Source organism: Microtus oregoni, unplaced genomic scaffold, assembly GCF_018167655.1.
Source record: "Microtus oregoni isolate MIOR12 unplaced genomic scaffold, Mior012 000040F_ref0000088, whole genome shotgun sequence".
Taxonomy (NCBI): domain Eukaryota; kingdom Metazoa; phylum Chordata; class Mammalia; order Rodentia; family Cricetidae; genus Microtus; species Microtus oregoni.
In genome coordinates this window covers 12,553,200-12,570,575 of record NW_024543207.1, presented here as the reverse complement: position 1 = coordinate 12,570,575, position 17,376 = coordinate 12,553,200, and positions in this window count along the sequence as shown.

Genomic DNA, 17,376 nt, shown 5'->3' with positions numbered 1-17,376 from the left:
AATGCAGAGGGCACACAGAGGTGAAAGCCTGTGTTCCCTGAAGTATGCATTACACATGCAAAGCCAAAAGTCTTTCAACAAGATTAATATGTGCTATTCATGGCACCCCTGGCAAAGACCCACAGGGTGAAGAGCACAGGAACAGGCTGCAAAGTCCTCTGAGGTCTTCAGGAGTGTGTGTGGTGCAGCCGGCCACAGGGCATACTCCTGGTCTTCTGCAGCACGAGACAAAGCAAAGAGGGTCAAGTCTAAAACAAATCATTTCTAGGCAGACCTGAGGCTCATTAAATAAATTTATAGCTTATCAGATAAGACCCTTCCTTCCTTCCTTCCTTCCTTCCTTTCTTCCTTTTTTCTTTCTCTCTTTCTTTTTCTTTGTTTCTTTCTCTTTCCCTTTCCCCTTTCTCCTTTCCTCCCTCCCTCCTTTTCTTTCCTCTTTCTCTCTTTTCCTTCTTCCCTTCATCCCTCCTTTATCCCTCCCTCCTTACCTCCTTCCCCCTTTCCTTCTTCCTTCCCTCCCTTTTTCCCTCCCTCCTTCCTGTTTGCTGATGAGTATTAAACTGGGGTTCACACAAACTAGGCTGATGCTCCACCACTGTGCCCCAGTCCCAGTCCCAGGAAAACTTTCTTCAGAGATATAAACACTGTAAACCCCGGAACAGCCCAAAATCAGAAACACCAGCAAAGAGTACAGTAGCTTTCTTGCTATTTTTATCAGTGGTTGTTGACTAGCATAAAATCCATAATTTTATGGAATGAAAACTGGGATGACCTTCTGTGAATGCATCAGTGTCATTGAAATATCGAGATGCTTAGTTTTAATTTGCCTTCTTACCATGACAGCATGCAATTATTCTTTGCTCTCTAGTTCACTTTACTACTCTTCTGTATAAGGGTAGGGCTTTCAGGCCCCCAAAAGTCTTCAACTTCATGTCTTCATGTTTATGAATTGTGAGTTTCAGAGCTAGATGTCACTGACTTATCTAAGAGAAATAATATTGACTTTCAAGTAAGAGACTGGTATTTCATGTGTGTGTGTGTGTGTGTGTGTGTGTAATTAAGTTTTAGCTATCGCTAATGTCAAATCAAAGAAAATATTCTGCCTACAAAAAGGGACTCAAAAATATGTCTAAAAGATAAATGTTTGAACATTGGCATTGTGTGAGTTCCCACAACCAACTAAAACTCCACCTAGGAATTCTTTCTAATTCCTTAAAAAAAATTCTGTGTTTCTTTTTCTTTTCCAAGTGAAATAGCCTCAAAGAAATGAAAACATTCTTAAGAAGCAACCTTAGCTGGGGCCTCCTAGACTGCTGAACTACTAATATTGCTGAACTCAAGTGGCGAAGCTTGAATTACAAAAATTAAAAAAAAAATAACACGCTCCTACATGCTGATGACCGATTCGAACTCTCTGTTGACTCTCCAAAGAGAAAGAGAAGCCTGTTTGTGTAAACAGCCATGAATGTAGGAATGAAGCCGGTCCCCAGGGACTGAAGATGCAGGGCTGGTGCATCCCTGACTTTGCATTCTCTTAGCATCCTCTGCTTCCCCCCTCACAGTTCTGTCTTCAGTGTGGACTCTGGTCCCTGAGTTCTGAACTCTCTCTCTGGCTCTGCCTCTTGACAGAGCTCACTGTCTAGAATATAGGAATCACATAACACACAGACAAAAAGAGAAGTCTGAGTTTCTCCCGGGCTCTTGTTCTGTGTTCTTAGTGCTTTCGTTTCCTCCCTTCTTCCCCCCCTCACCCTCTTTTCTCTCTCCCTTCCTATCTCCTTCCCTCCATCACTTCTTTCTTTCTTTCTCTCTTTTCCTTTTCCTCATTTCTTCCTCATATAATCTTGACAAGTCGTGAGGTTCTTCAAAAATATCTTTGCAGCCAGAAGTGGCGGTGCAAACTTGCAGTCGCCGCGTTTAGGGGATGGAGGCAGGAGATGAATTAGGAGCTGGAGGCTAGCTTTAGCTATAGTTACTTCAAGGCCGACCAACCTAGTTACATGAGACCCTTTCTTAAAAACAAAACAAAATAAAACAAAACCAGCAACCAAACACTCTCTCATCAAGAAATCATCAAGAAAAGTCCTTAAACCAAACGAAGAGAAAACCCATCACTAAGCTACCATTACCATCACCACAAAACCTCAAAAAGCCTTTCCAAACTTTGAGATAACTATTCAGTAGCATTAAACTCCATTCCTTTGGAGTGGACACTGGATTTAATGACTTGTTTCAGATGAATAAAGCCAAGCGATTATGACTGACTCTGGATCCCAGGTTACAAAAGAGCTATCATCACCCCATTGTCTCCCCCTTCCTGATTCTCATCTTCCTCCAGCTCCTCTCCTTTGTTACATCTTGGGGCTACTCGGGCATCCATAGAAAGGCTCACGTGTGAGGGACTGAGGTCTCCAGTTCTTCATCACAAGCTTGTCAACAACTGAGTGACCTTGGACACAGATTTCCTAGCAACAGGCAAGAAGATTCTGGCTATCACCCTTCTTGACAGTCTGAATACAAGCTCACAAAGGACCATGAGCTGGAGCCAACCAGCTGAGGCACTCAGGGTTCTCAGATTCTGAGGAATGCTGTAAGCTGGTCTGGGGAGCTGTCTTAGGCACCAAAGTGCTTGCCTTGCAAGCCCGGGGACCCGAGTTTGAGTTCCAGAGCTGACATTTACACAAGCTGGGCATGGAGTACACACTTGTAATCCTAGATGTGTGAAAGCAGAGATGGGGGACTCCCTGCCTGCTAACTTAGCCTACTGAGAGAATTCCATTCTCATGAGAAACTTTGCTTCATATAAAGGCGGACAGCACCTGAGGGAAGACACATGAGGTTGTTGATCTCCATGTACACACGAAGACATCTGAAAGTGATCTCCCATATATATATGTGTGGATACACACACACACACACACACACACACACACAAATGGTATGAGATACCATTTTTTTTTGTTTGAGTTGGAACACGGACTGATTGTCACGCAGCAACAACTCATTTGCATAGCCCTCCACTATTGCTGTCTCCGCCTTACAGGTGACTAAACTGAGGCACATCTAAAGCAGATAAAGTAGCCTGTGCCAGGGCACGTAGTTGGGGAACTGTAGGGTGGGATGTGGACCCTTCTGACTGACTTCTGGGTTTATTCACGTACCCTCTTGTCCATAGCTATAGTATTATAGAGTTTGTGTAGCACATGTGTTATTTCAAGCCGGAACCACTCTGGTTTCTCTGTATAACAGTCTTGGCTGTCCTGGAACTCACTTTGTAAACTGGGCTGGCCTTGAACTCCTAAGATCCACCTGCCTCTGCTTTCCCCGTATTCTCTCTCTCTCTCTCTCTCTCTCTCTCTTTAAAAAAACATTCTTTTAAAACTTATTTTAATTTTTGCATATGTTTATGTGTGTGATTGTGTAATGTGTGTGTGTGTGTGTGTGTGTTTCCAGTGAAGTCCAGAAGAGGGCGCTGGATCTCTGGAGCTGGAGTTACAGACATTGTGAGCTGCCCATTGAGGGTGCTGGGGCTTCAACTTGAGTTCTCGGAAGAACAGAACGTTCTTGAAAGCAGTACACGCTTGAGCAGTAAGCAGTCTTTCCTTCTTTAGTCTCCCCTGTTCAGTTGTGTTAATTTTCAGGGTTAGTGGGTAATTTTGGAGGGATTTAGATAAATAATGAAGAGTGTTAAGGTTCGTTAAAAATATTTTAGTTAAAAATATTTTTTTTCAGAACCATAGAATGAACCTCGAATCTTATTACTTAAAAAGCGTCTCGTGTTTATCTCACTTTCTGACTCTGGCCGTGAGCTTTCAGCACTTTCACACTGATTTTTCTGGCCCTGAGTAAGGGAAGCACATTCACTCCTGTCAGGGACACAGTTATCACACACGAAGCCCCCGTGGGCCCCGCTGACTGCTAATGCACCTTTCTGTTAGACACGTAAGAACGTTAGGTCTCACAGCCCCAAGGAGTCAGCCTGGGCTCACACCCCACGCAGGTTCAGCGCTTTCTGGGGCTTCTCAGAAGAAAGGCAAACAGTCCTAATACCAGGGCTTTGGAACAGACTAGCTGTGCCGGAGACTCTAGTCTAGGAAAACCTAGACTAAATGTTGGCCCTCCTCGACCACCTCCCTGCACTGTACTCAGAAGAGGGGCAGGAAACTCAAGCCGTGTTTTCGCATCTGCCGGCATTTTACGCAGCTGTGGGAGGCAGCTCCTTGCTTTAGGAAAGGGAACGAAGTCATAGGTTTAACATTTTTAGTATGTGGGGGGTGTGCACATGACATGGCCCACGTGTGGAGATGAGAAGACAGCCTCTTTCTTCACCTTCCACCTTGACTGAGACGTGGCTCGCTCTTTGTTGTTCGCTGTAGGTTAGCCCAGCTGGGAGCTCTGGCTCAGCCCCCTAGTTTGCTATAGGACAGGCTGGGGTAGCAGACGCAGGGTACTGGGTCTCATTTTACAGGGAACCCTGATCGCTCTTTGGGCTGACGAGGGAGGGGGACTTGATTGGGGGAGGGGGAGGGAAATGGGAGGCGGCGGCGGGGAAGAGACAGAAATCTTTAATAAATAAATAAATTAAAAAAAATAAAAGGGGTTCTGAGGACTTGAACATGGGTCCCCCACGCTTCCGCGCTAAGTGTGTCACCACTGACTCATCTCCCCAGTCTAAGCTCATCCTTTCTAGGGAGAAAACCAAGAAAAATGCTTGTAAACAGAAACGAGAAGATAGATGGGGAAAGATGGGTTGAAAGGCTGATAGAAGAACACTATAGTTCAAATTTTGTATGCTGAGGGAGCAAACTTAAGATGCTAACCGAGGTTAAACTTGGTTCGGAGCATTTTTAATTTATTTTTACCACAGCTGCCTTATTCATGAGTTTTCTGAAAAATTTCCCCTAAAGTCTCCTTGCTAACGGTGCACTAAAATAAGAAAACAGACTTTTATACACAAGCTGACCTCACCAAACAGGCACCTTCCAAACAGATGCGTGTTTTGAATAAAAGCTGCCTGGAGATTACATTTCTGAGTCAAAAATTCATTTTGTGAATAATTTTCACTGTGTATTGATAATATTTTATAGTATACACAATTATCTATTGTTTTATTTAAAACAGTATGTAACTTGGAGTAAAGACTATTTTCTGCCATGGAAGATAATGCGTTCTAACAAACGTGTGGCATTTCAATTGCCAGGATATATACACACCCACCCTCCCCACACGCCTGCCTGCCTGTCTTTTCTGCCTGCCTGTCTTCTCTCTCTCCCTCCCTCCCTCCCTCCCTCCCTCCCTCCCTCCCTCCCTCCCTTCTTTTTTCAGTTCACTTATTGTTTACTTCCCTCCTTTCCTAAGAAGTCGAAACTGACACTGGACTTGCGCTTTTCCTTCTCCCGAAGGAGGAGAAGCTGTTTCCTGCTACATCCTAGGCAAAGCATAATTTTGATGGCTGGCACCCACAAGTATGTAATGATGATCTCCAACAATGCGAGTCACGCTATTACACATCAGATTAGAGATACACCCATATGTACTTAGAGTAGAATCCAGCCATAAAGAAGAGTTTTCTGAAACCAAAATGTAATAATAACATGGGTTTGAGGTGAGGGGGTTACCACTGAAGCCCCATGATTGCAGAGAGACTATGGCTGTGCCCAAACAAATTTTGGAAATTTAGCAGAGGCCAATTTGTGATCATGCTATCTGCATTTGAGTTTGCATTATAATAGTATTTCCTTGCTAAAAGTTAACTGACAACAATACCCCCCCCCCTTTTCTGATGTCCTAGAATACTGTCTAGCATATGTCAGGAATCTAACCATCCATCCATTCATCTGTCCTTTCATCCATCCACCCACCCTATACCCACCCATCCACTCATCCATCCATTCACTTATCTACCCATCCACCAGCCCACCAGCCTGCCCACCCACCCGCCCTCCTGCCCGTCTATCCATCCATCCATCCATCCATCCATCCATCCATCCATCCATCTAGTTATACTTTTATTTTTTTCTGTCCTTTCTTCTGGAGCATCTCTTCATCCCCCATTAGAGAAAACTCTTTGTTTTTAAGAGATCTTACTAGCATAATCCCACCAGGATAGTCTGTACCTTGAGGTGAACTGCCTTAGTAAATGCTTATGAAGTCATTTTGCTGAATAGCATGGCATTATTATGGATGTTATACTACTGTGTGCAGTCACGGAGGTCAAAATTCTGCCCATTGCAACTGTAAAACTACAAAGCAACAGATATAAGATGCTAATTGAGTTCTAAGGAGGTTCAAAGTCTTCTCATTTGCTATGCCACGGATGCATTATTCATGGGATAAACTGAGAAAAATGTATGAGAGAAACAGCTTAGCCTCCTGTATAGATTACAATTGCTGATGCAGTAGCAATATTGCTGATGTTGTGGCTTGAGAATACAATTCAGAATAGATAAATCAAAACACTGAATTTAAAAGCATATATTTTACGAGACTCGGAAAGATGAGGGAAACTTCCAGTGCTTCAGAATGCTCATCTGGAACGTGGAGATTATGCTAACAGGGCTTTGCCGTCCCAGTGTGGGAAGGCACATGGAGAATTCTTAGTGTGTAGAAGGCAGCTGTTGTACCTTAGCTGTGCAGCAACTTTATTGTACCATAACATTTACTGTTAATTGCCTGTGTTCTAGTCTTGACTGTGGGCCTCCTGAGAGCAGGCCTTGTGTGCCTTTTCCTCTGGAGCACTTCATGTGTTTGATACTGAGCTGGGCAGGCATGAGGGTATGTGGTAAATATCTGCAGGAATACATTTCTTTTTGAAGAAATCTCTCAACCATTTTTTTGCATAGTGTGTGTCAAACAAAATGCATTTGAGGTTTGGATTTGGCCTGTGGACATCTAGTTTGTGATTCCTGCCAGATAGAATGGTCATGAAAATTTAGCATGGAACCTATTCAGACATGTGTTATCAATCTTTAGGAGAACTTGAGAAGCCTTAATAAATATCCATAGTATGTCTAATTTTGAGTAATATCAACACCGTTGAAGCTTTGACATTTCAATAGTTCATATTTTCTCTTTCAAGTGTTTTATTTGATCTCCTTTTAAACCCCAAAATTTCTCCTTATTTAAAAATGTCTCACTGGCTCTCTTATTCTGGTTGATTTCATGTAGCTCTTTCCTAGGGATGCAACATCACCATGTGCTTGTAACACAGAGCTACCCCTTAGAGGAAGACCAGAGGCTTATACAAGTGTTAGTTCTAGATGTTTCTATTTCATGTTCCTCACTGATCCCTGAAATGTAGTCTTACCCCCAGCACTTAACTTCTTAGCACATAAAAGAAAAAAAAAAAAACGACAGCCCCCCAGACAATGTGCAACTTAAATATTCTTTAGAATAAAAATCCTTACTAGACCTGGAAGGAGGTGGGAGGTCCTTGGACTCCCCACAGGGCAGGAAACCCTATCTGCTCTTCGGGCTGATGAGAGAAAGGGAGTTGATTGGGGGAGGGGAGGAATATGGGAGGCAGTGGCGGGGAAGAGACAGAAATCTTTAATAAATAAATAAATTAAAAAAAGTATAAAAAAGATTTGGATATATTAGCTGGTGACTTAGACTTGGTAATATGTAACCAGTTACATATATATAAAATACATATTATATAAATATATATATATATATTGATATATGTGTGTGCACCTGTACATATCTAAATAAATATGCTAAGATTATTCAAAATGTGTGGATAGGATTACAAAATCAGTGATTGGGCCTTTGCTGAAATAAATCAGATTTTCTTGATAATAGTAAAAAAAAAAAGAATATTGCATGAGTTGAGAATATATAATATACAGACTTTTCAGACTAACTTATTAAATGCAGCAATATGTAAAAAAGAATAAAAATCAATATAGAATTTTGTTGAGATGCATGCCACATGGAATCATTAGAACAGGGTTAGAAGTACACTATGAAAAAATCTTTCATTATAAAAACATTTACATAATCAAACACTACATTTTTAGTAACCCAAACACAGTTACAATATAATTATAAAAGCAACTATCTCAAACCAATCCCCAGGACTGTCTAGACAAACTGGTAGATTGATTTGAAATTTAATTAAATAAAGATTTTTTTTTATTTTTTATTTTTTTTTAATTTTTTATTTCTTTTTTTTAACTTTTTTTTATTGAGAAAAGAGAAAAAAAAACAAATTTCCTCCTCCTCCCAGCCTCCCATTTCCCTCCCCCTCCTCCCACCCTTCTCCCCCTCCCCCCACTCCTCTCCCCCTCCCTCTCCAGCCCAAAGAGCAGTCAGATTTCCCTGCCCTGTGGTAAGTCCTAGGTCCTCCCCCCTCTGTGCATTTCTAGGAAGGTGAACATCCAAACTGGCTAGGCTCCCACAAAGCCAGCACATTACGTAGGTTCAAAACCCCATGCCACTGTCCTTGGCTTCTCATCAGCCCTCATTGTTCGCCATGCTCAGAGAGTCCAGTTTTATCCCATGCTTTTTCAGTCACAGTCCAGCTGGCCTTGGTGAGCTCCCAATAGATCAGCTCCACTGTCTCAGTGGGTGGGTGCTCCCCTCGTGGTCCCGACTTCTTTGCTCATGTTCTCCCTCCTTCTGCTCCTCATCGGGACCTTGGGAGCTCAGTCCAGTGCTCCAGTGTGGGTCTCTGTCTCTGTCTCCATCCATCACCAGATGAAGGTTCTATGATGATATGCAAGATATTCGTCAGTATTGCTCTAGGATAGGGTCATTTCAGGTTCCCCATCCTCAGCTGCCCAAGGAACTAACTGGGGACCTCGGCTTGGGTATCTGGGAGCCACTCTAGGTTCAAGTCTCTTGCCAACCCTAAGGTGGCTCCCTTAACTAAGAACCGTGCTTCCGTGCTCCCCCATCCAACCTTCCTTCATCCCAATCCTCCCCCTTTCCCAAGCTCTCCCCCATTCTCCCCCTCTCCCCCCTCTCTCCCCATCTCCCCTTACCCCCATCCCACCCCACCCCCAAGATCTCAATTTTCTCCCCGGCAATTTTGTCTACTTCCCATAGCCAAGAGGACAACTATATGCTTTTCCTTTGGTTCACCTTCTTACTTAGCTTCTTTGGGATCACCAAGTGTAGACTCCGTGACCCTTATTTATGGCTAGAAACCAATTATGAGCGAGTACATCCCATGTTCATCTTTTTGGGTCTGGAACACCTCACTCAGGATAGTGTTTTCTATTTCCATCCATTTGCATGCAAAATTCGAGAAGTCATTGTTTTTTACCGCAGCGTAGTACTCTAGTGTGTATATATTCCTTACTTTCTTCATCCATTCTTCCATTGAAGGGCATCTAGGTTGTTTCCAGGTTCTGGCTATTACAAATAATACTGCTATGAACATAGTTGAACAAATGCTCTTGTCATGTGATAGGGCATCTCTTGGGTATATTCCCAGGAGTGGTATTGCTGGGTCCAGGGGTAAGTTGATCCCGAATTTCCTGAGAAACCGAAACACCGATTTCCAAAGTGGTTGCACAAGATTGCATTCCCACCAGCAATGGATGAGTGTTCCCCTTCCTCCACAGCCTCTCCAGCAAAGGCTATCCTTGGTGTTTTTTATTTTAGCCATTCTGACAGGTGTAAGATGATATCTCAAAGTTGTTTTGATTTGCATTTCCCTGATTGCTAAGGAGGTTGAGCATGACCTTAAGTGTCTTTTGGCCATTTGAACTTCCTCTGCTGAGAATTCTCTGTTCAGTTCAGTGCCCCATTTTTTAATTGGGTTAATTAGCATTTTAAAGTCTAGTTTCCTGAGTTCTCTATATATTTTGGAGATCAGACCTTTGTCTGTTGCGGGGTTGGTGAAGATCTTCTCCCAGTCAGTAGGTTGCCTATTTGTCTTGGTGACAGTGTCCTTTGCTTTACAGAAGCTTCTCAGTTTTAGTAGGTCCCATTTATTCAATGTTGCCCTTAAAGTCTGTGCTGTTGGGGTTACACATAGGAAGCGATCTCCTGTGCCCATCTCCTGTAGGGTACTTCCCACTTTCTCTTCTATCAGGTTCACTGTGTTCTGACTGATAGTGAGGTCTTTAACACAAAGGATATGGAAGCAGAGAGGGAAATCAGAGAAGCTTCACCTTTCACAATAGCCACAAACAGCATAAAATATCTTGGGGTAACTCTAACCAAGGAAGTGAAAGATCTATTTGACAAGAACTTTAAGGCATTGAAGAAAGAAATTGAGGAGTATACCAGAAAATGGAAGGACCTTCCTTTGCTCTTGGATTGGGAGGATCAACATAGTAAAAATGGCAATTCTACCAAAGGCAATTTATAGATTCAATGCAATCCCCATCAGGGTCCCATCAAAATTTTTCACAGATCTTGAGAGGACAATAATCAACTTTATATGGAAAAACAAAAAACCCAGGATAGCCAAAACAATCCTATACAATAAAGGATTGTCTGGAGGCATTACCATCCCTGACTTCAAACTCTATTACAGAGCTACAGTGATGAAAACAGTGTGGTACTGGCATAAAAACAGAGAAGTTGACCAATGGAATCGTATAGAAGACCCGAATTTTAACCCACAAACCTATGAACACCTCATTTTTGATAAAGTAGCCAAAAGTATACAATGGAAGAAAGAAAGCATCTTCAACAAATGGTGCTGGCATAACTGGATGTCAACCTGTAGAAGAATGAAAATAGACCCATATCTATCACCATGCACAAAACTCAAGTCCAAATGGATTAAAGATTTTTTTTTTTTTAAAAAACCTCCCTAACAACAAAAACTCTGGGTAACTTTGTTTCCTGTTTCTGAAGAGGTGGTTTGGAGACAAACAGAGAGAAAGAAAGCCAGTTTAAAAAGCATATATGGGAAAAGAGAGAGACATCATGGCTAGAAGCTGTTACACTGGAGAAACCACTTTCAGGGATTTATTTTGTAACTCAGACTGGAAACTGAATCTGTATTAGATTTCTATTTGGTTGTAAGTCACATAGATGTTTTGAAAAATGGGTTTTCCCTTTCCTGTATATTATCTCATGATTTAAGTATTGCATTTTCTGCCACTCTTCCAAGAAAAAGGTCTCTCCAATTATGCTTTTTCTTTTCATATACTGCCAGTATTTTCTCAAATAAAAGTCTTACAGTTTGGGGTGTAGTTTAAATGTGGATGCAGTAAGAAAATGATTCCAGCTTTAGTCTGGAGTTTGGAGAGGAGTTCAGAGGGTTATGTCCTCTGCACAATGTAAATTAGCAGTTTCCCAACCTGTGGGTTGTGACACCTTTGGAGGCTGCATATTAGACATCCTACATATCAGATATTTACATTAGAGTTCTTCACAGTAGCAAAATCACAGGAAGCAGCAACAAAATGATTTTATGACTGGGGGTCATCACAACATGAGGCGTTTTCTTACAGTGTCACAGCATTAGGAGTGTTGAGAACCACTGTAAGGCACTACCATAGGGGTGTCTGGGTTTGTAAACTAAATGGATAGAAAAGGTGAGATTCAGCTGGTCACCTGTACCTAAGCTGGTGCCACTTGTCCGCTTTCCTTCTTCAAACAATTGGGATTTATAGTAACACTGTCTTAAAAGATATTAAAAAGTATCTTGACTAATTTAGCTAAGTTCCTCGTAGACAGACTGTACTTTCACTTCCTGGCTGCCCAGACTCAAATAATCACACTGAAACAATATTATTACAACATTGTTTGACTGACAGCTGAGGCATATTTCTAGCTAGCCTTCTTATCTTAAGTTAACCCATTTCTATTAATCTGTGTACCACCATGAGGCTGTGGCTTACTGGTAAGATTCCGGCATCTTTCTCCTTCACATGGTGTCTCTTTAACTCTGCCTTCTTTCTTCCTGCATTGAGTTTAGTTTCCCTGCCTACCTATATTCTGCTCTGCCATAGGCAAAGCAGCTTCTTTATTAACCAATGGTAACAAAACATATTCACAGTATACAGAGGGGAATCCCTCAACAGTTACTACTTCTTGATCCCCACAATAAATGATAAATAGGTACTGACCCCCAAAACTTTGCGCTATGACAGGAGATGATACCATATTTTTGGATTTTGTTGTGTACTTATAAAAGATGTGCCCCCAATAACTACGATGATGTAGGAAACCTAAATGTATCCTGTCTAATAACATCATCTATTGGGACATTTCTTCTCAAACTTATAATCATGTCCCTGCATGTTTCCCTCAAACTTGGACTCAAAATTCCCTCAAGCATCATAGTTATAACGTTTGAGACTGGACTCTTGGCCTCAACTTCCCTTAAACCTCTCCTTCTGCCACTTATTAATTTTGAAGATTGGCTCCCCCTTCTTTCCCTTGTTGTAGCCCCAGTCTAATTGTCATTCATAATTTATTCTTCCTTTATATCCTACAGGAGCTATGCACAAACACTTTCGACTGTATACCTAATGTACCTTTTCTTCATCATCATTATCTGTATTATCTCTTCTTGATCCTCTTTAGCAGATGCCTGGCCTTCTTTTTAGAAACATCTTATCAGTCTCCCACTCATTGGCTAAAATATAAAAAAAAATGTAAGCATGTCTCTTTGAGCGGTTTGAGGTGCTTGCCTGAAATCTGAATCATAGTGTGTGGCTTATGTGATCATGTAGAGTCTTCTATATTCACATAATATCTTCTTCCCATGCCCAATGCTTCTAACACAGAAGTTCTTGCTGTGGAATAATGTTGTTATACGCTGTAAAGATTTGTTACTCATACTGGTTTAATAAAATGCTGATTGGCCAGTAGCCATGCAGGAACTATAGGTGGGGTGACCAGAATAGGAGAATTCTGGGAAGAGAAAAAGGCAGAGATGGCTGTTGCCAGTCAGACTCAGAAGAAGTAAGATGAGAATGCCTTACTGAAAAAAGGTACCAAGCCATGTGGCTAAACATATATAAGAATTTAATTTAAATTTGTAAGAGCTAGTTAGTAATAAGCCTGAGCAATAGGCCAAACAGTTTATAATAAATAATAAGCTTTTGTGTGTGTGTGTGTGTGTGTGTGTGTGTGTATGTGTGTGTGTGTGTGTGTGTGTGTGTGTGTGTTTGAACTGAACAGTTGTGGGACTGGGAGGGATGGAAACTTCTGTCAGCAAGTTCTTGGTAGCTAAAGGTCTTGACAATGATTGCTCTCCATAGCGTCAGCCTCACCTATACATTCACAGCATGAATCCCATGAAATCTCTCCAGATTCCCTGCTTGAAGTAGAATCTGTGGTATCATCAGTCCTGGAATCCTATTGGCTCACTGTGGTTTTTGTGGCCACTGTGATTATTTTGTGCATGTTTTTATAACAAATGTTTATTATCTTGCTGTTTGCATTATCCTTTAAACAATGACCTATGTGTATCTTATATTCGTCCTTATCTTCTTGGCACTTTGCATGGTGTCTGGCATATACACAATGCTTAATTAATAACAGTTAAAAAAAAACCAACTGGGTCTCCCTTCTACTGAAGCCATTAACTGTCAGTAACTACACAGCTGGAGTAGAAGCACTGGGTTCCTTGGCCCCTCCACGATGAGGTATTGACTGTCTTGACCTTGTCCAGGTCTTGTCCAGGTCACCATAGCTGCTGTGGGCTCAGGAGCATAGCTGTCCTATCATGCTACCTACCAGGTTTGGTCCAACCTTTCTGGCCTCTGGCTGCATTCTATCTTCCCCATCTTCCACAGTGGTCCCTGAGTCCTGGGCTGGGGTAGAGAGTAGGGTGATGGGGCTATTCCATTTGTGGTTGATACTCATTCTCTGAACTTTGACCAACTATGAATGTCTTTTAAAACTGCCATCCTCTGCACCAAGAAATGTCTCTGATAACGTCTGGGAGCTTCACTAATCTGTGAGTATAGAGGTGTGAATTTAGATGGCACAATTCAGTTCTTTAAGGAGGACTTAGAGAGTTAAAGTGATAGGTGTCTTAGTGGTGAAGAACTTTTATTCTGCTCTTCCAGAAGACCTGGGTTTGAATCCCGGCATCCACATGACAGTTAACAAGTGTCTGTAATCCTAGTTTCAGAGGATCTGATGCTCTTTTCATACTCTTTTCTCTTCTGGCCTCTGTAGGCACTGCAAGTACAGAGATACATGCAGGCAAAACACTAATACGCTCATAAAATGAATAAAAGTGAATAGGAGCTTGAGGTATAAAAGATTCACCCTTTATCCAAAGGGAAGTACTCTAATTGCCTCTTCAGGAAGGCATGGACTGAAGACTGCAAACTTAGCAGCCTCTGATCTAGGACCATCTTCCTATAGGTGGCTTCCTGGAGGTGTAGGGATAGCCACTACTTTTTGGGGTAAAATTTGAGCTTGTCCTTTTGCTGTTCTCTGGGAATAAGAGGAGTTAGGTTACCCTTGTTTAGTGGTATCTGAGGCTTAAGGAGGACACAGAAATCTCTAGTTGAATTATGCCATGGTCAGTCTTGCCTTTCCCATTCAACTTTACAGAATGCTAACAGGGATTCCTTCTAAAGTAACTCACTTCAAGTTACACTGGAATTTTCTAAAAGGTATGGTACAACAAGAAAGAGAGTCTCTGGGCAGTCCTTTCAGCATCTGCCTTACACAATCCAAAGTTCCCCATCTCTGAAAGGTAAACGTCATCTAAGTTGAGTTCTCCAAGGCAAGAACTTGAACTGGGTTGTGGAATCACAGGATGGCAAGAGAATGGGATATAATGTTGCATTTTAGATTGTGGAGGTAGAAAATTTGCATACTTAAATATTAAAGGTACTTCATACACTTTTCTCTTGAATAGGATTGTTATGATTATGGGGAAGAATATAATTAGGAAAGACATGGAGAAAATCTCATGGCATTGGGCTAGGGTGGGACATCTAATTTGTAGAAGCTGATTTCTTTTTATTAATGCAGGCACAAGATGAGGCTCCAAAGCCAATGAAAAGCCAAGATGATCTCTGTTGTCTGTATGAGTGAGTTATAGTCATTAATTACTTGGAAAAAGGTCATGACAGGAAGCAAGACACTAATCCTGTAGTTTAGTTTTTTTTTTGTCTTAGCTTCTTTTGAAAGTTGTCTCTATTGTTACTGATCCAGCTGTTTGCCACTGTCAATCAAAGGGTCTTTGGGAAAGTATTCTAAGATATTGAAGAAAGCAGGGCAGTGTTTTAGCTCTCTCGTGACAATGTAACTTGGTTGACAACTTAGCTATCAACAGAAACAGTGAACTGGATGAACTAACCACCCTCATTCGGCCACCTTACACCAAATATGTCGCAGTATCAAGGTAAAAAAAAAAAAGAGGAAGAAACATCACAAGCATATCATGAAACTTTTAAGCGGGATTCTCAATCTAATTTATCCATTAAGAAATTAAAACTGGGGGCTGGAGAGATGGCTCAGAGGTTAAGAGCACTGCCTGCTCTTCCAAAGGTCCTGAGTTCAATTCCCAGCAACCACATGGTGGCTCACAACCATCTGTAATGGGGTCTGGTGCCCTCTTCTGGTCTGCAGGCAAACACACAGACAGAATATTGTATACATAATAAATAAATAATAAATATTTTTAAAAAAAAGAAATTAAAACTGGAGGTACTGGAAAAGCCAGTGTAGATAATGACAAGCCTGGGATGCCAAGGAACTCAGGCCAGTGGTGCCAATCTCCATAGCAACTAGAAGCCTACAGCAATCCTTGGCTTATAGCAATGGTTGCAAACCAACTCAGGACTGGGGCTCTTTGAGAACTGTGATTACTTTGGAATTAATAAATTTGGGCATTGGGAGTAGAGGTTGTATTTACTTGGTCTTCACCGTTTGAGAGAGTCAGTCTGATAGGGCGGTGGGTGGCTTTGTGTTCGGCATACGTTATCATGGAAACAGGGTAGGAGCATGGTATACTTATGTCAGTTACTTGGTATTCGAAAGCTCCATCATTCATCAGATTTTTATTTTGGCTGTTGCTCTGTCTAATACTCTTATAGCCCTTTAGAAAAAGGGGACTCAGGTTGTTAAGGGAAAGGAGGTTCCAAGGGCCATAGGAAAGCAGGCCATGGGTTTATTAAGTTGCATTAAACATGGATGCTGTTGGCCTTGCTTGCTTTCAACTCCTGTTTTCTTGAAGTCAGGAATATTATGTGGATTTAAACATCATTCTTCACAGTGGAACACTTATGTTTAGGACAGTAATTTGGGAAGAGGATCTGTTTTTCATGTAGACTGCTTCTCTGAGTGCTATTCTGAACGCAGTGGCCTCATGTTGCATTTAGAGAGCTAACCATTGTGGCTTTTGATAGGCAACAAAGAGAGCATTTTAGTAGTCTTGGCATCTGTCCTTGCTGGGACAAGAACTGTGCAACACACTGGCAAGCATTCAGGATTCGGAGGAAAACTGCCAGCGAGGCCTCACCCTCCTGTGCTAGACACACACATAGCTTGTTCTCCTAAAGCCTGGCTGGTAATCTCTGGACCGAAGCCTATCTAATCAGCCATCCTGCTGCTCCATCATTTCCTGCGCTATCTAGAACTGACGTGTAAATGGATGAGGCAAAACAGTTAGCCTTTTCCTGAGAGTCAGGGAGGCGATGAGAAGTTATCAAGGGCTTACTAATGAAGGGCTGCCCAGCCAAGAGCTGTAGGATACAGAGCAGAGGCTGCGGGAGTTACAAGTTAGAACTGCTGGTCTAGAATTGAGGCCCCAAAGGTGATTTTTAAAGTATTTGTTTAAAATTTTTTATATAGTTTCATTTAAAAGTTTAAAGTTCCAAAGAATCGATATGTAGCATAATGTGTGTATATATTTATATATGCATAGAAACAAACATATATAGCAGGGAAATACATAGAAGAAGGTAGATGTAAATGTACCCTGTTATCTGTTTATGTATCTGTCTATCTACACATCCTTATAAGTTTCTATTCTCCTTTTTTATATAATTATTTATATCCCTTCTCTAGAACCAAAACAACTTGAATACGGCTAAATATGTATATACTTGTCAGCTAACAGTCAAGATCCAGAAATCAACTGAGTTTGGTAGCTCATGATTTTAATCCCAACATTTGGGAAGTTGGGCAGGAGGGTTGCCATAGTTTCATGGCTTTAGCCTAGGCTCTATTTCCAGTTCCAGGTAAGCCTAGGCAAAGAGTGAGACTCTATTTCAAGAAAGAGAAGATAAAAACAAGATTAACTCTTCTCATGGTCAGGAGTAGAGGAGGAGAATGTGCTCTTTAATATTGTCCCCTTGGCAGTGATGTTATAAAGAAATAGCATTCCTTATAAGGCCTACTGGAAAGGGAAAGCTCTCGGGCAGTAGTAGCTGCTGAATCGAGTTACTACATTTTCACAGTGACCTCATTTTAAACTAGTTGGTTGCTAGC